This window comes from Microtus oregoni, unplaced genomic scaffold (assembly GCF_018167655.1).
Source record: "Microtus oregoni isolate MIOR12 unplaced genomic scaffold, Mior012 000000F_ref0000247, whole genome shotgun sequence".
NCBI classification, from domain to species: domain Eukaryota; kingdom Metazoa; phylum Chordata; class Mammalia; order Rodentia; family Cricetidae; genus Microtus; species Microtus oregoni.
Window position 1 is genome coordinate 35,025,234 of NW_024543059.1, and position 22,779 is coordinate 35,048,012.

At 34.7% G+C, this 22,779-nt stretch overlaps 1 long non-coding RNA gene across 1 annotated transcript in view; it reads right to left on the reverse strand.

The window, feature by feature from the left end:
* LOC121449370 overlaps positions 1 to 22,779 on the reverse strand; it is an 88,117-nt gene that overhangs the window by 43,442 nt on the left and 21,896 nt on the right. Inside the window, exons 2-4 of the long non-coding RNA XR_005974522.1 lie at positions 13,683 to 13,784; positions 5,176 to 5,271; positions 3,101 to 3,183 (exon numbers count right to left, since the gene is read on the reverse strand). This is a non-coding gene — a long non-coding RNA (uncharacterized LOC121449370). The remainder of the gene's footprint in view (positions 1 to 3,100; positions 3,184 to 5,175; positions 5,272 to 13,682; positions 13,785 to 22,779) is intronic.

Here is a 22,779-nt window from a genome sequence, read left to right on the forward strand (position 1 = left end):
CTTCACAGAAGTTGGAAACTCTATAAATCTCCTCTTATCACAAAAGCACTCCTCTTCTTACCCAAGGGCTGGTTTAGATCAAGCAATGATGCAGAGAACTGGAGTAGTGTAAATACCCATTTGTGTTGTGTATCTCTCGAGCAAAGATAAGTGCAAGACAAATAATAACTTATTTGCCCTGAGCCCATTCAAAAAACTCACAGAATTAAAAGCAACTCAACCTCAGTATGGCCCAAATGCTCCTTTGATGCAAATGCTGCTGGAGTACAGAATTTTAGAAGCCTTACACTATGGGAAATGGAAACAATTGGACAAAGCTTGCCTGTGAAATGGAGTCTATCTGCTGTAGAAAACAAACATGAAGATAAATGTTGGATCACAGGTCTGAGAAATAAGACCCAACAAATTCCCTTTTCTTTTCATATGCTTACTGGTGAGTGACATCATAGAAAAAGAAATCAGCATCAAAATTTTGAAATAGCAGTATATGCCTAAGTTACTTCAATGACAAGAAGGCCTGGAATAAACTTATGTCTTCTGAAGAGCAGAAAGAAGACTAATGTCAAGTAAATCAGGGACCTGACTAATTGTTTCAGGATGCTGCAGTAACCAAACAGATTAATTGGAGACACCAAAACTGGATACTTGAGAGGTAAAGCTAGCCTACAGCAATACTATAATGGTACTTAAGTCTGCTTTGAGACCATTTAGAAATAAGAGTAATATTTCTGATTTTATTTGAATATCCTCAGATATTGGACACTCGTATAGCCAGTGCCTAGCGATAACTTCTGTGTTACAGGAGAAAAAAAAAAAACAGTTAAAGATGTTTCTCCTGACAAATAAATCCGAAAATTGGAGATTGATATAAGATTTAAAAACCATTAATGAGAGTTAATGGGAGATTTACATCTTCCATTGCCTTCTGTTTTTTCCATACCAAAATATACCCATAATGTTGTACTATATTTAAAAGATTCTTTCCATACCATCCCCTTGGCTCACTGAAATTGTCAAAAATTTGCAGTTAGTGTTTCATCAGTTAATTTCAAATATCAAATTAGAAAATAGAATTAGAACATCTTGCTTCACGGTATGACAAATAGGTTTATATTATGGCAGAAATCTGTGGCTCAGGCTACATAAAATCTTACATTTCAATTTCCACAGTTTTATATTATGCTTTAATGATGATGACTAGCTTGTCCATATGAATGAAGTAAGTTTCTAATATATTGTCAGCTTCAACAGAATCCTGTACTTTTAGAGTTAGTAATTGCCCCAGTGAAAGTAGTACAAAGACAGCCCTGTTTTGAATATTTGGGGATATATGCTTATTCAAAAGAAATTAGCCTCAGAAATTGGAAATTAAAAGAGAAAGATCACAAACTTTGAATGACTTTCAGAAATTACTGTGTAATATACCAACAAACACTGTGCCATCATGACACCCACGTATTTCCTCTGCTTATTTGTCACTTTTGTCATGCTTGAACTATTAGTGGGACACCTGGCAGTGAGAGAATGATTTGTCTCTGTGGCTTTGGCTGATACTTTGAAACCTGTTCCTCATGCAGGATTGCATTTTTCTGCATAAATATAGAGGACTTATATTTTAATTTATATTTTATTGATATTTGTTTATATTTTGTTATATTTTTAGCTTGCCTGGTGTTATGGCAAGCTGTTATGCCAAGCTTTCTGGTATCAATGAGAAACCTCCTTCATACTGTAAGAATACAGTGGAAAAACAGAGTATGAGGTTGTACAAATGTAGGGGTGGAATAGGAGGCAGAGTAGAGGCTGCAGTCATGTTGGAAAATAAGAAAAGAAAATAATTAAATTTAAAATATATTACTCAGTGTCATACAGGGATGGCAGATGGACATTTGATTCAAGGGCTCTTATGGTTTATGAAAACATATTATCAATGCATAAAAATTTGAATCTAAAGATACTCTATTAGTTTTTGGTTTTTCAAGACATGGTTTCTCTGTTGCTTTGCAGCCTGTCCTGTGACTAGCTCTGTATAGCAGGCCAGACTAAAACTATTGGAGACACACCTGACTCTGACTCATTAGTCCTAAGTGCTGGGATTAAAAGTGTGCACCATCTCCACATGGTGGATATGTTACTTTTGAAAAGATGTCCTGCTTTTGTTCCAAAGATGAGAACCTGTGGATTGTTTCCAGGCTAACGTTATTTGAAGGAGCATGAGCTCCCAGAAGACCTCCAGAAACCCTATAAAAAGTTTCCTAAAAAGCATAAGAAGCATTTTGGAGAAAACTACATGCAAATTTCCAAATAATCATATATGTTGATCTTTATTTAAGGTGGGATAATATATATAGACAGGAACCATTTACATTGGATTTGATCTTAGTTTACTAAAAAACCTTATAAGGTTGATTTTGGTATATGTATTTCTGCTCTTGGTTAAGGTTTTGTCTTAGCAGATCATTTAAATATCATGTATAGTTAAGAAGATTAATAGATAGTCATTAATAATAATCAAAATCTTAATAACATTATTTAGTTTTTCTAGATATGCAGAGATATAGTTCAGTTACATAGATAATCTTTAACACTTGAAAGACCTAAAGAACATAACATTTGAAAGGTTTTAAGAACTTAGAATTTTATCAACAGAGAAACATATCTGCTTCTGGCAGCACAAATTACTTCATTTGTGGGTGCTTAAAAGGGAGAGTTATGCTTTCTACCCTGAACAGCATAGATGACTCCCCTGAAGTCGTTAGAAGTGAGAGAAGACTCTCTGCAGACAGAGGAGCTGATAGATTAAGAAGTATTTATGGGACTGTGATACAATCAGTCTGAGCCTAGTAAGCTGTAGAAGAAGCCACAAATACCATAGTGAGGATCTTTAAAATCAATCACTTCTGACTAGGAATTCTGAGAGTCAAAGATGGTGGAAAGCTAGAACAGGAGCTAAAAGGCCTGAGAGACTTAGTAATTTAAATTTCACTGAAGTTGAAATCTCTGAAAATCTTCTGTCATAAAAGCATTACACTTCTAACATAGTGGCTGGTTTAGATCCATCTATGGTGCAGAGATCTCCTGGAGCAAGGCAAACACCCACCTTTTTTTGTGCATTTTTCATGCAAGCTAGATTCCAGAGAAGGAGTGAGCCGATGTGAAGATGTTCAGGGATTTCCAGTATTTCTGGAATAGAGCAATGAGATGATCAGGGAAATCTACTCAGACAACGAGACCTGAAACCATTAAAACAAGGCAAAGTATTTAAAGCAACCTAAGCTCAGTGTGACCAATTTTCTCCTTTTACACATGCTGCTAGAGTATATGGATTTAAAAGCCATACTCCAGGGACTTGAAATAGATAACCAAAGCGTGCCTGACAGGAAAAGGCTACCTGACAAGGAAAACTGAGTTTTCAGAACAAAGTCAGTCCACAGCTGTGAATAATATGGACCAAGTAGTTCTTGGAATAAGTTTCTTTCTTTGGGAGAGCAGACAATGGACTTACCATAAATAACACAGCTACCTGTTGAGTTGTTCCAGGATTCTGTTTCCACGCTTACACAGCCATTAATAAGAATATTAAAAATCCAGAATATTGATTTTTGATTATTAAACAGCTATCCTACGAGAGTACTAATGTAATATATCAGCTTACTTTGACATGTCTTAGAAAGAAAGGTGCCATTTCTGATCACATTCAAAATTGTTGAGGAATTTTAACCTCATACACCCAAGGACTAATTATGGCTGCTGCTATTCCGGAGTAAACACGTAAATATGTTTTCTCACAACATTGAAATCTGTAAAGTGGAAACTGATAGAAGAATTATAAATAGTTAATGGACCGTGCACATTGGTTGAACTTTAGAGACTAGACTGGATTACCTTCTCATTATGGTATGGACCAATTCGTACCTATAGAATATTTTAGATTTAATAGATTGATTTTTAGCATGTTTTTGTTCCAAAATATTTTCAAGGATTTTCATGTAGTGTTCCATTGGCCAATTAAAGGACCAAATTGGGAGATATCATTGATAAGTGTTACCTTAATTCATGGCAAACAGTGTAATATTATGCAATATATGTGTACTTCATGCAATACAAAATATTCTTAATATTTTCAACAAGTTTACATTATCCATTATGGATCATATTTGTCCATGAAAAATGAAGGAATTTGATTGAAATTCTTGGACTCCTTCAGCAGAACCTTTCCCTTATGGGTAGTTCATTTCCCAAAAAAATACAAATGCAGACACCTTTCCCAATCAGGATATATATTTCTTCCTAAAGAAGTTAAGACTCAGTAATTGGAAATTGGGATGAATAGTTTGAAACTTTGAAGAAATGTCAGAAATGACTGGTAAATATTCAGGGACTGTGCCTATTTTAAAATTGTCTAGTGAAAATCTTGAGCAATGCAGTGAGATAATTGGGAGAAGTGACCCAACTATCCCAGGTTTTATGTTGAAGTTGCAAGTCAAATGTTGACTCAGGTGACCATTCTCCCTGGATTCTTGAATATACAATTCAAATATATATATATATATATATATATATATATATATATATATATAAATGAGAGTTATATTGTTGCTGCAGGTCAAGTGTTGTCTCAGGTGACCATTCTCCCTGGCTTCTATAATAAACAATTTTAATAAATAAATAAATAAATAAATGTAAGTTATCCTTCAGTCACAACATAATTCACTGCATCATGCACTTTTTATTCTAAATTTTCAAATGTGAATTTTCACAAGCATTATACCATGCATAGATTTTGGTATGATGGTGTAGAAGAGACTTATGTTTAAAGCAAAAGTTCATTGCAATGTATTATGGAAAGGACAAAACCACGCTATGATATAGGGTCAATTGCATGTGAGCTCATGTATGTGTGTGTGTGTGTTTACAGGAAGAAAATAAACCACAATACCTTACTGAAAGTTTCGTGTAATGGATTGACCAGAAGATTACCAGACTAGATGATATTGGAGCTGCTAGTGCTCACCAAGTAGTAATGGATTGAGATTGCTGAAATTGTTTTTTTGAAACTCTGATGATAGTAATGGATACACATTATTGCCACAGTGTGTATAGAGTGTGAGTTTATATGTTTGCCTTTCTATTTGGAAAAAAATAATTTTAATAAGCAGTTGTATTTATTCATACCTTTTGTAGTTCATATATTTTATAGATTTAGTTGATCACGTTGAGTGCCAGTTGTTCCTGGGTAAGGCGGCTTGCTCGTCCCAGACATCCTGCTCACTTAGCCCCAAAATAACAAAACAGAAATTATATTAATTAAAATACTTCTTAACACATTTGCTCTAGCCACTTATCAGCTAACTCTCATATCTTGATTTAATGCATTTCTATCAATCTGTATATTGCTACATGGCAGCGGCTTACCGGGAAAGATTCAGCACGTCTGACTCTGGTAGCCCCATGGCAGCTCTCTCCTCTGCTTTTTTTCTCGCTGCATTCAGTTCTGTTTCCCCTGACTGCCTAAGTTCTTCCCTATCAAAAGGCCTACGCAGGTTTTTTATTCATTAACCAATGAAAGCAACATGTAAACAGAAGGCCCTCCTACACCAATATGTACGTATTTTACATGAAAATTATGTAATAATAAGGATATTTTCTAAATAGGAATGTTATTTTAAAACCCAGTCTGAACGTGCAAAAATTACAAAATTGTATCTAAAAATGTCATGATAATTTAGCAACAGTTTGATGTTTTCATTTGGAAAAACACAATATACGTATTATTTATAAAATTTCACAATTGTCTGCATGCTTATATTAGTGTTTCACATATGTGTACATCTTGTGACATTGATTTCAGAGTAATAGTCTTAACTAACGTTTTGAAATGTTTTGAGGTACTTTAATATGAACATTTAATTTTTTATAAAATTCACCGCAATGACTTCTCTAGATTTTCCTTGTAATCACCAAGATCAGTACTCCAGCCTCAGGTCATTTTTCTGTTCTCTCTTTCAGTGACACCTGACTTCAGGCAAAATGTGTGTGTGTGTGTGTGTGTGTGTGTGTGTGTGTGTGTGTTTGTGTGTGTGTTTGTGTGTGTTTTGATATGGGGCATTCTTCTAGGACATGGGCATCATTTCAATGCTAGCATACATGAGAAAATCTATCATTCCAATTTATCATTTCTTTAAATAATTTAAGCCATTCTGATAATATTTTGCATTCATAAAGTTCCTCAGAATACAGTAGAATATCCTCTAGATTTCGTTATGAAACAATTAAATATAAAAACATACAATGGAAAATCAATAATAAAAGTGCATGTATACATAAATACCAATCAATTACTATTTGTATGTGCTAGTATAATAGCATACAACAGGCTTGAACTGTGCCATATGTGGTATGAAATCAGGCAAGTAAATCTTAGAGATTTCTTCATTCATGCTCCATGTACTGGGACTACATGATAATGGTATTATACTTTTTTTTCCACATGTATATATTATAAACAGATGCAGTTGTTAATATTTCAAATTACCAGTTCATGGACAGATCCCTCTAGGAGTCTGTTAATTTTCAAAGATAAAAGCAGAAAATAACATAAGGTTTATAATTTAAAGTAGACTTTGATGTTTTTAAATATAAGTAACTACTCTATTACTTTCTTTCCTCTGATTATATTTCTGCATTCATACAGATTCTACAATTGTTGTCTGGCTCCTTAATAAAAAAATAGGATCACTACAGTATGTGATGTTTTTCTATAATCCACATACATCAAATAAGACAACATTCAGACGTCTCCCATACAATAACATTAGAAATGAATAAAATTAAGTTTTACTGTTTATCTTAAAAATAAGGTATTTAAATAATTGTGTAGAGTATTAGGATCTGAGAGTCAGTCTCTTAAACCATGAATATAGCTATAGTTTGTATAATCATCCTAAAATGTTAATGTCAAAACCGCAACTAACAGCAGTACAACATATTGAGGTAAAATGTGTGATTTTTCCAGCTACTTCAAATGTCATAAATTGACAAAATTTAGCTCTTCAGAAGTTATTACTTATTTCATATGTATAGACATGTCTAAATTTTCTCTCATAGATTCTCTTATATATGCAAATATATAATTGACAAAAGGAATAATTTGCCAAATGCAAAAATCAATCCTGTTCCATATTGTTATGGTGATAGTGGTAAGAGAATCATAAACTTCTTCTGCAACATTTCTGAAAGAATTAATTTTGCAAAACTGTCATAAATATTTATCCCTAGACTCACAGGAAACTATGACTCTAACTTCCAGAAAAAACAGGATAAAATTGGGGTATTAAAGGGCAAAATTATAGAAATCTTAAATGCCCATTAAAACTTAATGAAGGCAGAGAAAGAATGAAAAATGCTTAGCATAATTACATTCCTCTATGAAATGTCAAAAAGATGGAAAACTCTCTACAAATAGGAGAAAACAACTAACAAATTTTGGAGGCTAAGAAAAATGAATTATTTTCTACCATACAGAAATATTGATAGGCCTTTGTGTTAGAAAAGTCAATGTTAAATTGGTTCTATAAAATCACAACAGTGCGTATTCAGTATGGAATACTGGTGTATAAAATCATATCTACACAATAAAATATCATAATTTTGTGGGATATTTAATGCTCCCTGATTTAGTTTTGCGCATCCTGCTGTGTTTGGCTCTTCATGCTGTTCTGATCTCTCACATACTAACTCTGCACGGATTTATTGCTCCATTGTTCCCATGGTGTGAACATTCTGACTTTTCTTCCTGTTGCAGTTAGGGACTTTATGCCTGACCATTAGAACATAGTTAGGTTGTCTAGTAAGTTGCCTAGTTACCCATGTACACAAGGAGATTTTGCTCCTTTCCCTTTCCCTATATTTACCTGGATTATACTCTTGAATAAACAAGACTTGATGAGAATCCTGTCTTGTCTCCATCTCTGATGTCTCTTGTCCCATCTATTCTCGCTCCCCTTCAGGGACTCTATTGAATTTCAGCAGGGCCAGGGTAAAGTAGTGCCCAAAATGTGTCTGTAACACGGTAGATCCAGTGAAGAAGCTGTTCAGAGAGGCCCATATAAAGTGAAGTATAATTAAGAGTAAGAAAAACACAGGAACCTGCTGTGTCTTCTAAACCTCGGAGAGCAGAACAGTGATCACTGGACAAACAATTACTTAGCATGAAATGAGACATGCATTCAAGGCATGAGGGGTAAATACTAAAATTAAAGTATAGATTTTTTTTGAGTATATTAAAGATGTTTTATAGTTGAGAAAAATGATAGAGAGTCAGAGAGGCTCTTAAAGATTACTGTTAAGCATTTACCAAGAACTGTTTCTATAACTGTCTTTTTTACTAGAATTAATAATTTTTTGTTTTAGAGGTATTATGATTTTATAGTTTGCAATGTTATTGGGATAGAAGAGAAAGTCTTATTAAAAGATAAGATGGACATACTGCATTAAAAAGGAGCCTAAATATTTGCAATGGCAAATACAGGTTTTTAAATTTGAGAAGGCTCAAATTGATGCAGTCAACAACAATCATCTGCTAAGGGAAGTTATTTTTCCTAGGTTAAAAGGTAAGTGGAACTTGTGATAACCCTAATGAGCAGGCTCATTCCCCAGTTGAAATACATGAATAACTGAGAGAAATAGGCATGGAAGCTTGGGAGCATCTTCAATCCATGGAGAGAATAGTGGTTCGTGGATTAAAGTTATCCAGAAATATAATTAGCCTTATATTGAATTCCAAGTACGACTAAAACAAACAATGGAAAGAACTGTAATTGGAGAAGAAGCAAGGAAATAACTTCTGAAAAGGCCAAGCATATAAAAATGCCAAGGTGTGTTATAATGAGCTATGCTATCAGTTCAGGAAACAGGAAATATTAAAAGTTATAGGAAAGTATGAAAAAATATTCCATCTGAAATAAAACTGCAATTGGCTGCTGAAACTATGGCCACCATTTATTATAATTTGTAAACTGAAATAAAAATTTAAAAGATTTAATATGCTTTGGATATTGGAAAATCATTTTCTTAACAAAGAAGTTCAGACAAAAGTAAAAGTAGTTAAAGAGCATATGTAAAAGGACTTTTTGAATAGGTTATAACGTATGATCACATGCAAAATGTCTGGAGATCTGACATTTGAAAATTTGGAAATGCTAAAAGGGATCATTGGTAGCCTTTTCCTTTGTTAAAGACGACAATGGACATTTACATACTAATGCTAATCATCTACATGTTCAAGATAAAATTCCTTTTTGATATAATAATCATACTTTTCCTTGGACAGCAGAGTAGAGGGTGCCTGATCTTGCTTTATCCTATAGCCACACTGATGAATATCTTGCATATCACCATAGAACCTTGTCTGGCAATGGATGGAGATAGAGACAGAGACCCACATTGGAGTACATGGACTGAGATACCAAGGTCCAAATGAGGAGCAGAAGTAGGAAGAACATGAGGAAGGAAGTCAGGACCATGAGCAGTGCTCCCATCCACTTAGACTGTGGGGCTGATCTAATAGGAGCTCACCAAGGCCAGCTGGACTCACACTGATGGAGCATGTGGTCAAACAGGACTCTCTGAATGTGGCTGAAATGAGAGCTGAATGAGAAGCCAAGGACAATGGCACTGGGTTTTGATTCTACTGCATGTACTGGTTTGTGGGAGCATAGTTTATTTGGATGCTCACCTACCTAGACCGTGATGGAGGGAGGACAACGTTGGACTTCCCACAAGGCATGGAACTCTGACTGCTCTTTGGACTGGAAAAAGTGGGTGAGGGGGTTGGAAGGAAGGTAATGGAAATGGGAGGAGGAAAGGAGGTGGAATTTTCTAATAAAATGAAAAAAATCCATTTTGATTAATTAGTCATACTTTGAATGGCAGTCTTCATTTCTAATGGATAGAGCAAGAGTTTGAGCAAGAGTTTATGGTATTGTTTGTTCAGGATGAGTGACAATATTGGCCATGGTAAAATTATACTCATGGAAGTAAAATTATACTCATGGAAGTAAAATTATACTCATGGAAGTGACCACTCCAATATTGAACTTCACCATGATCACCAACTTGGGGTTAGCTAAATCTCTTGTGCTCTATGGTCAGATTATTGTTCAGCAGTCCAAAAGACCAGTTACAGCTGAATATTTTTTCTGCCCGTATGTGCTCCGTTAATTGTCTCTTTTATTCAGGGATCAGCTGTAAATTATTGTGCTTATCTCTCTTGTACATCTATGTTTTAGCCTTCTTTTGGGGAGATACTGATGTTTTAGTGTATATCACTGTAAGTATCCTCTCTCCTCCTGGGAATGACTTGACTTATCTAAATAATTTTGATGGGACCTCTTATAATTTTACTTATATGGATGATACAAAGCCAATAAGCTTTGGAAATGGTCTTTGTTTAAAAGTGGGATTACATCATTGGTTACAACCTAGAAATAAGATTTGCAGATATTGTACTCTTCTTCAAAGGCTTTCAGCATGGTAAATTTATCAGACTGGTACAGTAATAATAATCCATAATGAATTAGTATTTCCTGTATGGCCAGATTTTACATATAATAGTTTAAAATATCAGCCATTTATTTGGAAGACTTGTTTGGGCAAATTTGGCAAAATAATTCAAAATAAATAGATCCTTTTTCGCCCATAATGTCAATTTATTATCACTTGTTCTGAATGGAATATTATCACTTGTGATTTGCTTAATGTTATCAGGTTGAACTGTGTCAAGAATGAAATGATAACTGGAAAACTTCTTCTGTCATGGGGAGATGGAGGAATTACTGATAATCATATTCCTTACTCAAAGACGCTACTGCAATTCAGAAGATTGTGGCTACCTTAAACCTGTTCAGCTTTTAAATGGCTCATTTATTGCAACACAAGTATCTGCTCCTATTTATAAATTTCACTTATTTGGAAGTAGTAATGTTACTGCTTGTGTACCACTACCACATGCATTTATGTTGGAAGAATTAATTTTACAACTGGAATTAATTTTTGTGAATGTTAATTGTATTTATATATTAATTCCACTTTTAAGTTTAATCCTCATAATCAATCACTTATGATATTACAACAGTATACACATATTTGGCTGCCAGTAACTTGGGTCGTTCTTGGGCTCAAAATCCTCTAGATAATATTGTAGAATTCTTCAAAAAGATATTGAAAAGATAAAGCACATGTTCGGTATAATAATAGTTGTTATACTTAATCTTATTGCTGTTTTTGCTACTGCATTTCAAAAATATATTGTCACCTCCCAATATGAGGCAAAACACTTATTTTTAATATTCTTACACACTTATTTTCTCATTGAACAAAAATCCCTCTATTGCAAAAGAAGCCTCACAGGAAATGAATTCATGAGATATGACTGAAATTGAATTTCGTTATATGGCTTAATTGAGAAGGAACAAAATTTCTCACTTTCATGTGCAACATGGCATCAAAGTGAGGACCAAGAACAATCTTCAGATGTTTTTTTATCAAAGTGGCACCATAATGATGCATAATATGAAGTAACTATGAGGATTATGATTAAGAGCATTAAATACCTGACACGTATTTAATAAACTAACTGAGACTAAATGATTACAAAACTATACAGGATTTTTTTTTCTTTCTGGTAGAATCATATACAAATAATCTGATTCCTAATCATATATTCTCATATCTAAATATTTGTGCATCAGCAGAAACTCACCAGAAATATTACTTCTGAAACTAGATGGGAAATAACTCAGTGTTGTGAAGAGAATGTCACTAAGGGTAAAACACCAATGCATATAAAATAAAAATAAAACTTTTAAAAAATTAAAAATAGACTTGCAGTGATACAAAAGATCGTGAAGATTTGTGAATTTCATTGTCACCTGTTCTGAGAAAGTATCAGAATATTCAAAGCTAATTGGTAACTAAGTTTTATAAAGGCATGGTCTTTTGAAGGATGTGTAGTTGTGATTTATGGTCACCATTAATATCTCTGACATGTGTTATATGCAAATGAAAAAATGATCCTCCAATTTGCTAGTATGTGCAAAATTCAAATTAGATTTCCATGAGTCTAACAATATCCATCACCTAGATCTCAGCAATGGAACTCCTGATTTCTCCCACCAACACATGAATTGATAGATTTGGATTTAGCAGCTCTCCTCTTTCTTTAATTACGTTTATGTACCAGGCTTGGATCCCTCAGCTTACATCTAGGTTTTCTATGGAGTTTGGCTTTTGTAAATATTAGAATTAATTGTTATCTTAGTATAGAGAGTAATTGTGAGAATGCCTAGAGCTATGCCATAAAACTAAGTATTCAGATAAGAGTTGAAAAACTACTACCCTCTCTACCTTTAAGATACCAAATCCATTCTCTCTCCCCATCTCCCTTTCCCCCCAAACTAAAACAACCCCCGTGCTCCCAACATTTTCCCAGAGATCTTATCTACTTCCAATATCCAGGAGGATAAATATATATTTTTCGTTGGGTTCACCTTTTTATTTATCTTCTGTAGTATCACGAATTATAGGCTCAATGTCTGCTCTTTATGAGTAAGTACATACCATCTTCATTTTTTGGGTCTGGGTTACCTCACCCAGTAAAGTATTTTTTATTTCCATCCATTTGCACCCAGAATTCAAGATGTAATTCAAGATGTTATACTGCTGAGTATAACTCTACGATGTATATGTGCAAAAGCTTTTTTATACATTCTTCTATTGAGGGGCACCTAGACTGTTTCCAGGTTTTGGCTATTACAAATAGTGCTGCTATGAACATAGTTGAACAAATGCTTTTGTAGTATGATAGTAATATACTTGGGTATATTCACAAGAAGGGAATTGCACGATCCTGTGGTGGGATGACTCCCAGTTTCCTGGGAAACCACCACACTGATTTCCAAAGTGGTTGAGATGGAGGAAGGGTGGATATAGGAGCAGGGAAGAAGATATCTTAACTAAAGGAGCCATTTTAGGGTTGGCAAGAGACTTGGCTCTAGAGGGGTTCCCAGCTGTCCATGGGGATTTCCCCAGCTAGGTTCTTGGGCAGCAGAGGAGAGGATGCCTGATCTGGCCATATTGATGAATATCTTGCATATCACCATAGAACCTTCATCTTGTGATGGATGGGGATAGAGATAGAGACCTAAATTGGAGCACAGGACAGAGTTCCCAAGGCACAGATGAATAGTAGAAAGAGGGAATACATGAGAAAGGAAGTCAGGGCAGCGAGGTTTGTGTCCAAACACGGGGACATTGGGACTGATCTAATGGGAGCTCACCAACGTCAGCTAGACTGGGACTGAATGAGTGTCTGCATATGTGTGTGTGTGTGTGTGTGTGTGTGCGTGTGTGTGTGTGTGTGTGTTTACAGGAAGATAATGAACCACACTAGCTTCCTGAAAGTTTGATGTAGTGGACTGACCAAAAGATTACCAGACTAGATGATATTGTAGCTGTAAGTGCTCACCAAGTAATAATGGATTGAGATTGCTGAAAATTGTGTTTCTGAAACTCTGATAATAAAAATGGATACACAAATTGCTATAATATGTATATTGTGTGAGTATATATGTATACATTTCATTTAAAAAATAATTGTAATAGGCAGTTATATTTATTCATACCTTTTGTATTTCATATATTTTATTGATTTAGTTGATCACGTTGAGCGCCAATTTTTCCAGGGAAAGGCTGCTTTTCAAGCCAGCCACCCTGCTTCCTTAGCCCTGAAATAACAAAACAGAAATTATATTAATTAAAATAGTCCTTAACCCATTTACTCTAGCCTCCTATTGGCTAACTCTCACATCTTGATTTAATCCATTTCTATCAATCTGTATATTGCTACATGGCAGTGGCTTACCAGGAAAGATTCAGCATGTCTGGCTCTGGTGGCTCCATGGTAGCTCTCTCCTCTGCTTTTTTTCTCCCTGGATTTAGTGCTGTTTTCCCTGCCTACCTATGTTCTGCCCTATCAAAGACCCAGGCAACTTTTATTCAATAATCAATGAAAGCAACACGTAGAGAAAAGGACCTCCTACTCCAGTATGTATGTATTTTACATAAAAATATGTAGAAATAAGGGCATTTTCTAAATAGGAACGTTATTTTAAAACCGAGTATTAACATGAAAATATTACAAAATTGTATCTAACAATGTCATGATAATTTAGCAACAATTTGATGTTTTCATTTAGAAAAAGCACAATACATATATTATTTTCAAAATTTCACAATTGTCCGCATGCTTGTATTAGTGTATCACTTAAATGTACATGTTTTGAAGTTAATTTCAGAGTACTATTCTCAATTAAAATTTCTGACATGTTTTGATATATGTTTTTTTTTTCTTTTTGGTTTTTCGAGACAGGGTTTCTCTGTGGCTGTGGAGCCTGTCCTGGAACTAGCTCTTGTAGACCAGGCTGGTCTCGAACTCACAGAGATCCGCCTGCCTCGGCCTCCCGAGTGCTGGGATAAAAGGCGTGCGCCACCATCGCACGGTTTGATATATGTTTATGTGAACATTTAAATTTTGATAAAATCACTATAATGCCTTCTCTAGATTTTCCCTGAAATCACCAATATCAGTAGTCCAGCCTCATGTCATTTATCTGTTCTCTCTTTTCAGTGACATCTGACTTCAGGGAAAATGTGAGTGTGTGTGTGTGTGTGTGTGTGTGTGTGTGTGTGTGTGTGTGTGTTTGTGTGTGTGTGTGTTTTGGTATGGGCATTCTTCTAGTACATAGGCATCATTTCAAAGCTAGCATACCTGAGAAAATCTATCTTTCCCCTTTCATCATTTCTGCAAATAATAAAAGACATTCTGATAATATTTTGAATTCATAATATTCCTCATAATACAGTAGAGCATTCTCTGGTTTTTGTAATGAAACAAATACATAAGCAAATTTACATAGTTTAAATTCATTAATACAAGTGTACATATACATAAATACCAATAAATTACTATTTGCATTTGTTACTATAATAAAATGCCTCAGACTTGAAATTTGCGTCACGTGGTATGAAAACAGGCAAGCAAAACTCAGAGCTCCTGTATTCACTGCATATGCTTTCTGTTCTGAGAAAAACATGATAATGTTTGTATATCAGTTTTTTTTTCGCATGTATGTATTAGAAATATATCCAGTAGTTAATATTTCAAATTACCCGTTCATGGACAGAGCCCTTGATGAGTCTGTGAATTTTTTTAACATAAAGCAGAAAATAACATAAGGGTTATTATTTAGAGTACACACTGATATTTTTATATGTAACGAACTACTCTACTACATTCTTTACTCTAATTGTATTTTTGGCATTCTTACAGATTCAATAATTTTTGTCTGACTCCTGAACTGTAACCATAGGATGACTAAAGTATCTTCGTGATTTTTATATAATCCACACATATATCAAAGAAGAACAACATTCAGGAGAATCCCATACAAATCTACAAAAAATTAATAAAATTAAGATTTGCTGTTTATTTTAATAATAAGGTATTTAATCAATATTTTTACACTATTAGGATCTGAGAGTCAGTCTCTTAAACCATTAATATAGCTATAATTTCGAATAATCATCCTAATATGTTATGGTCAGACCCACAACTAACTGTACTACAAAATATCAAGGAAAAATGCATGATTTTTTCAGCTAATTCAAATGTCATTATTTGTCAAAATTTATCTTCAGAGGGTATTACTGGTTACATATGCATAGACATGTCCAAATTTCTACTATTTGATTATTAAGAACTGTAGCTATATAATTGAAAGAAAGTTCAATTTGCCAATTGCAACAATTGAGCCTACTTTATAATGTAAGTGATAGCACAATCAAAAATTTCATATATGTACATTTTAAAGATGGCAGAAATATTGTTACAGATTGAAAAGGAGTCTCTTGATTCCAAAGTACCAATTTTACCAGTCTCAACATTACTAGCAAATATACACATTTAGAATCTGAGATGAACTAGATGAACAAGATAAGTGCTGAACTTAAAAAGCATATAAAACAAGACACACAATAACAAAGATATCTATTGTGTTAATGATTTTCAAGGGAAGTGTGCAATACCTCGCTGCCATCACCAATTAACACTGGATTTCCAAAAAGCACATGCTGTCTGATTTCCTAATTGGGAATGGACAAAAAGTGAGAAAATATCAGGTACATTTCAAGACAGCAAATTTGAGACTGTGAGGTCCTTAAAAGAAATAGGACAATGAGAAGTAGGTTTATTCTTCTATACCATATTATAATTCAGAGTCTTTGAGGACAGGTAAAATAGTGCTTTCATATGTTACTGCATAATATTATCAATGATTCTGTTCTCATGAAAAAAAACCCTGCAATGTCATACAAATTTTCACAATGAAACTCAGAGAAAAGGGGAAAGGGCATGACTCCCCTTGACACTGTCATATACTAAAACATCAAGGGAATTATTTCTTTGCAGATGCTGCAGTGTTCAAGACAGAGATAGTGGTGCCACAACTTTAAAGAGAAGGAGAGGTTTCAGAAGCAGGGATGGACATGATGCACAGACCATATCAGGTGACTCCAAACAGTAATACTGGAATATACCAGTACCTGACTGCTAATTATTCTGGGTTTTTTTGTCATATAGGAGCAGTCTGCTGTGTCCGGGAAATGTACATTCGGATTTCAGCTATAAATATTTGCAGCTGCGAGCTGGCATATAGCCAGATCCTGACTAGGAAGGATTCGCTATGCTGACAATATTATTAGCTCTCCTTGCCTCGGAATCCTCTGAAGGAGTGTGTGCATTCGAATTTTCCCCGGAAGAGTGACGAGAATGCTCTCAATTCCACCAATAGGAACAAAGCCTGTGGTAACCTTGGAGATCTGCATCAGAGCTGCTGACTCATTTCTCCTTCCCTTCTCTATGTTTGCTCCGGCAAAAAATATGAAAGTGAAAGTAGATGGCAGGAAATAATGTAGTTTACCTAGGACCAGAATCCCATTATCAAAAGGGAAATCATTATGAGGTAAGTAGGAGGTGATCATGTATCTGAATTCTTGGGTCTGTATCCTGCCTATCTACCTAAAATTTCCATTTCTCCCTGCTGACCGCTGATTGTGATTCTGTGCTGCCTATTGCAGCTTCCTGGTATCACATTCAGAAATGCCGTGTCAGAGTCCCTAAACACTTATTACGGAATCCTACACTTGAAATTTTTAAATTCCCAGGTGCCTGAGGCTATTTGGCAACATAGCAATTATCTTAGTAAGGCTTCCAATAGCACATAAGATCAGTACATTTCTGTGTTGTCATGTATAGACTTTCTATGAAAATCATCATTTCAGAAAATAAATAATCTAAAGCTAACCTTGGAATCGCAGACTTTGCCGCTGAATCAGTGGCTTCAGACTCGAGCTCATTTCCTGCACTGCAAACAGAATCAGGTGACTCTCACAAATTCCTTGCTTTTTCTATGATTCTGTATTCTGCAGGTCTCAGAGAAACATTTTCTTCTCTGGTGTTGTTTACAGTGAGGCTTTGACTAAAGGCCAGCTTTGAGCAGGACTTTAGTCAAAGCCCCACTGGCAAAATTCCTCAGTGCAGTCCGTTTTATGCCATGTAGGAACCAATGAGCAGAGAGATCTCATAACAAGGACCGGAAAGCACAAGACAGCATTCATCTTGATGATCTCATCCAGAGCTGATGAGTCATCTGTGTCTCTCTCCTTACCTTGTTCTGTGAAAAGAAGCAGAGCAATTGACAGGGGAACAGAGGATAAAATGTAATTTACCCTGCATTTTGCCTCCAATTAACAGCCAACTAACGTGGTAAAATGTAACAGGTTGAGCCAGCTGGCAGATGCTTTTCCCTTGAATATACCTATATACATGGGAGCCTTTCTTCCTCTCTGAGGATTTTTTGATTGTGAATCTGTGCTGCCAATGTATCTGGCTTCTGAATCTTTGTGATTTTTTTCTATGATTTTAGGTGTGGTTTTTATGCAGTCAAATTATAATAAAAATGTTACATATGATATTATGAATTATATACAAATAATAATGCAATCATAATTTTTAATGTAATTTAATTATAATACAAAATATATTTATTTTAACTAGAGTGCAATACGAGGAATTGGGTAGACTGTAGAAAGAAATATAGATTTTAAACCTTCTCTCATGTAGACCCAAGAGTAATATAGTAGCTCACAATATCTTAGTGATAAAGAAATGAATTCAGTGTAATTGATATCAGAAAAAAAATAAATATATTTAAATTGTTAACATTTGTATCCGTTTGTTTTAAGGTTTATAGGTATTTGAACATAAACATTTGCATGAAGCATCCTTCATATTTTTGTTCCTTGCATGCAAGCAATATACATAATTATTTTTTAAATAATAATTTATAATTATTTATTTTAAAAAACAACAGAATTCAATATATTACAAGTTTTCTCTAAATCCCATGAGCACCATTCAAACGGATATATATATATATATACATTTATATATATATATATTAAAAAGAGATTTTATTTAAGCAAGTTGTATGTTTTCCAGTTTCACACGATCTATTGTTACGTCTATTTCATGGCAAGCCACTATGAAAATTTTGCCTGCCATTCGTCCTGCTTGAATTTTTGACACTGCATAAGCTACAAGAATAATGCATTTAGTTCCATTTTTTTAATTGCATTGGGGCAAATGTTCTTTTATATTAATCAAATACTGGTTTCATGTAGATGTTTATTGGAACTAGAAGATATGAAACTGAATTTCTCCTTTGACTGTAATGTGCCGTTCTAGGAAAGCTGGACATAAATACTCAGAGAACTTCCTCTTTCTACACTCCTCTAATATTCTGGAATTGCATAATACCAGCATGCTTGCTTTAGAAAATGAGAATTGTGAAAATGTCTTTTGGGTTTCTAAATTTCCAAATGAGCATGTTGTTGACTGTCTCAGGTTACAATGTAAACATAAAGGCAAAAAAATAAGATAAAGACTATAACTCACAGACTACACTGTTTACTAGTCTAAAGAAAATGGTATTCAGCTTACTCACCAAGTTTGATATGGTTCTGTAACATCAATATTAAATTATCTTTTCTGAATTGTAGATGATAATGTGAAAAAATGGGTAAATGTCTGGGTTCTTCGACTATCGTCCTTATGCATATAATATAATTAGAATAGCATGGAGGTAAATCTATGCCCAATGAATAAAACTGAATAAAAATTTGTGGGTATATTTAGCCAATGGGGTACTCCTCAGTGGGAAAAGACGATGACATCTTCAAATTTGCAGGCAATAGATTGAAACTAGAAAACTCCATCCTGAGTGAGTTAACACAGATCAGATTTATGAGGGTTTTTTGTAGTCAATCATCGGTGAACACCAAATAAAGCAAACATATAGCCCCCAATGCCAGACAAGCTAAGTAACAAGGGGAAAATAAGGGGAACCAACATTCATCCTTTAGCAGCACTAGTCTATTCCCCAGAGCATGTGGGGCACTGAAGACATCCACTAGGAGCTTGTAAAAACTGGCCTTTGTGCAAAGAGCTCCCCATGTCCTGACACTGGAAAAAATGCACAATGTCTGAACTGGACAAGCGTGATGAAAGAAAAAAAAAGATTGCCAAACATTGACAAGACTGGGTAAGATGAATTTAAATTTTTTCCTGCTTCTGAAGATGGTCTGTCAGTGACAATATGTCTAAGAAATGTTATTTGCTCCAATGTTTAAAATGAAACTTTGGGTGATAGCCAAAATAGCCGGTTGTCTCTGTCATTTATTCCGCATTTGAAAGTTGTTTCTTTGTACTTCATTTTTATGTAATGTTATTTTTCTCTCAATTTTTCAATGGGTTTGTATACTATGTAGGCGTAGTTACATTCCTCTCATGACTTGGACAAGCCATTACTAATATCAGACTTAGACTCCTTAGGATAGAATTCATTGAAATATTTAGGATAAATTTCTATCTTGATATAGTTTATGATGTGTGTAACTCTACTTTTTGTTTTGTTTTTCAAGACAGGTTTTCTCTGGTAACTCTAATTTTGATACTTGACATCTGTTCCTATTTGTATGTAGTTTTACAATGGGTTTAAAACTCTCTTATTTCAACAAAAGGGAGAGGTGCTCTGGGAACTCCTTAAGACAATGGCTTTGGATGCTGGACCACATGAACATGGTCTTGGCATACTATAACAACAGATTAGGAAACATGCTCTTGCTCATTCTTGTCAGTCTGGTTCTGTTCCCTGTTCCCTGCTTGTGCAGAGGACTGTTGATCTGAGAGGCTACCCCCAAATAAAGAATCCTTTATTATAATCTATGCCAAAATGATGCGGTACTATTTTATCATGATGCTCTAAAAATAGAGTTTTTCCTCTACGGGGGTACACATTTAATTCTATAAGAAATTTGCTACAATAGGATCTAGCTCAAGGAGTGGAATATTTGAGGCAATTTCTAAAATTACATTCTCAGTTATCAAATTATACCATGAAAATCAGTTTTTATCTTAACAAATGTTCTCTTCATCCTCTAATGCAATGGTAAATATCACAACATTTTACACCAATATTACTCATGCACAGTTGATCAAAGAGCTAAAAATTTGCAGTGTTTCTTCTAATTACACCCTATTACTACCTACTACTTACTATTATTCTTGGACTTAAAAATACTTCATGCCATGTGTATATCCAATTTATATCCCAAAGAAAAGGATACCTTATTTGAAGACAGCATATCATAAGGAGTAGATCTGTCGGCAGATAATGATGGCTTTTATCCTAAAGCCCTGACTTGAAATAACGAATCTGAAACTATATTATTTACAATAATGTCTGGCCAATAGCTTAAAAGTAATGCTAGCTTACTCCTATATCCTAAAATAACCCACTTCTCCTAATCTGTGGACCACCATGAGGTCGTGGCTTACTGGCAAATTTCAGCAGATGCCAGGAATGATATCTGTTTCTGGCAGCAGCTTCAAGACTTCTCAGTGACTCTTTCTAATTTTTCTATATAGCTCCTTCACGCTTTCTTTACTCTGCTAAGACATTGGTGGATTCAGCTTACTTATTAACAAATGGCAATACAAGGTATTCACAGAATATATCACCTCCCAAATCAGCTTCCCTTTTCTTTCTAAATAAAAGAGAAAGATTTAATTTTAACATAATAATATTGCATATAAAAACAGTTATCTAGCAATAATCACAGTTATAATATTCATATGTATCTTATATTTTATCATAACTAAGGAAAACTGTAATTATAACTATTGATTCTTTTTTTATAGTACCTAACATTTCATTTCCTGAGTATCCTCTTGTTATAATGAGGAAGAAAGACATCCCCTCTGGTGATCCGTGTGTTTGCAGGGATGCTCTTATACTCGAAAATGTAGATTTTATCCTTCCAACAACTCAGCCTCCACAAGCTTTGTATCCTATGTTGCATCATTGAAAAGAGGATTGATTGCATAAATAAGTCTTCATCTCGATGGAAGAATGTATTGTTCCAATAAAAGTCAGGTCCTTAATGTTCACTGATTCTGCTCTACTGAAGATAGAGCAAGGAACATCTAGGGCTTTTTTTGTATTGTATGACTAGGTCATTTTAGCAAACCTAGGCAGCGGTGATGAATAGCTGAAAATATTAAAGTAAGCTCAGCCTAAGGGGAAGTCGGGAACAGACATTTAGGTTGTTGAAATGAAAATGAACCTCATTTGAAAAGGTCCAAGCAAGAAGTAATTCCACCTACTTCATTCTCTAGGAAGTTAGCAGGGGCCTTGTACTAAATCAGTAAATCATATCGAATCTACCTCTTTGAATCATGTATCAGTTTCTTGTTGCTGCAGAGACAAATCACCAAGCATTTGCTGTTTGAAAGCAACACAAGTGGATAATACTCCTGATTGTTAGTGTACAAAATGGGTTTTTCTGATCTCACAACAAGATGTTGTTCAGGCTGCTTTCCTTCTGTGACTTTTGTTCAGGAGTCCATACCAATGTCATACAAATAGACGGGTGACTTGCCGGCATTTTCAGTGAATGCTTGTGTTTCTTACCTTATCTTTTAGGTTCCTTATCGTCTCAATAAAGACCTCTGTGGGTATACTGAGATAGCTAATCTAAAGAGTACACAATCACTTGCACATCTCAAAATCATGAACATAATTGTAGGTACAACATCTTTTTGGCCATACCAGGGAATGTTCACAGCCTCTGTTGATTAAGAGAAAGGGATTTCTAGTTTTATCACACCTGTCACAGAAGAGGAAAGAGTTCTTTGGATTCTAATTTGAATGCATATGCTTCACCTAAGCAGAGGCATAAGGAAGTAAGCACTGTGAGAGCTCTTAGGTGTGGTGATCATTTTAACATCTCTCTGTGCTCTTTCTGCTTTGTGTTGCATCAGCAGTAATAAAGGTGACCACCACAATTTCTGTGGTGATATTTTTATATCCTCAAAGGGAAGGAGAGAAGCAATTTCAGTTTTATATAGATCTTATGGATAACAAAATGTTGGCAATATTAAGACCATATCATTTCCACAAGATATATTTCCTCATAAAGATGTACAAGAAGGTATGTTATGTAAAGAGTAGCATTTTATCTGCTCTGGTTCTTTTTGTCTCTCACATCTATCTCTATGCAACAAAAGAGGAGACAAGATAAAGATTTGCATTAATGAATGAA